Consider the following 575-nt stretch of genomic DNA (forward strand, 5'->3'; position numbering starts at 1 on the left):
GAGAAGAAAGGCCAAGAAACTGAGTTGAGTTACCAGAACATCTCTCTCCTCTCTCCTCCTCTTCCCTTCTCTCTCTGCCCTGTCTGGCTGACTAAAATGACTAAAATGACTAAAAAATGACTGTCACATGTTTAGATTCCAGTGTATTATGGGATGTATTTATTTTGCTGAGTTAACTTGTACGCCAAAATCGATTAGGTAGACACAAAACATTATGGCAACGTTATTGCTACAATCTTCTCAAAACTCTATTGGCCGGGTTTCCCAGATTCGTTAAGAAGCTCAGTGTATTCTTTTTATAAAAGGTTGTACGTTGTTAGGCTTCGTGGATATTTTTCTGGGCCTAGTGGGACATATTTCACTGGGAGTTCTTGATGTTGTTGGACACTTTTAGTTATTTTTGAATGGGCCCACATGAACCAGCGATCCGATTCTGGAAATGATCGATCTCGATACGTTCCAAAATCATAAAATGTTTTCGTGTACTGCAAGGGATACGCGCAATGTATTTATTTGTGCAGTTGTTCCAAAAAAATCCAATCCAAACGTTGAGCTCAACTCTAAGGTGCCCTTTC

Source organism: Hypomesus transpacificus, unplaced genomic scaffold (assembly GCF_021917145.1).
Source record: "Hypomesus transpacificus isolate Combined female unplaced genomic scaffold, fHypTra1 scaffold_27, whole genome shotgun sequence".
In the NCBI taxonomy this organism is placed as follows: Eukaryota; Metazoa; Chordata; class Actinopteri; order Osmeriformes; family Osmeridae; genus Hypomesus; species Hypomesus transpacificus.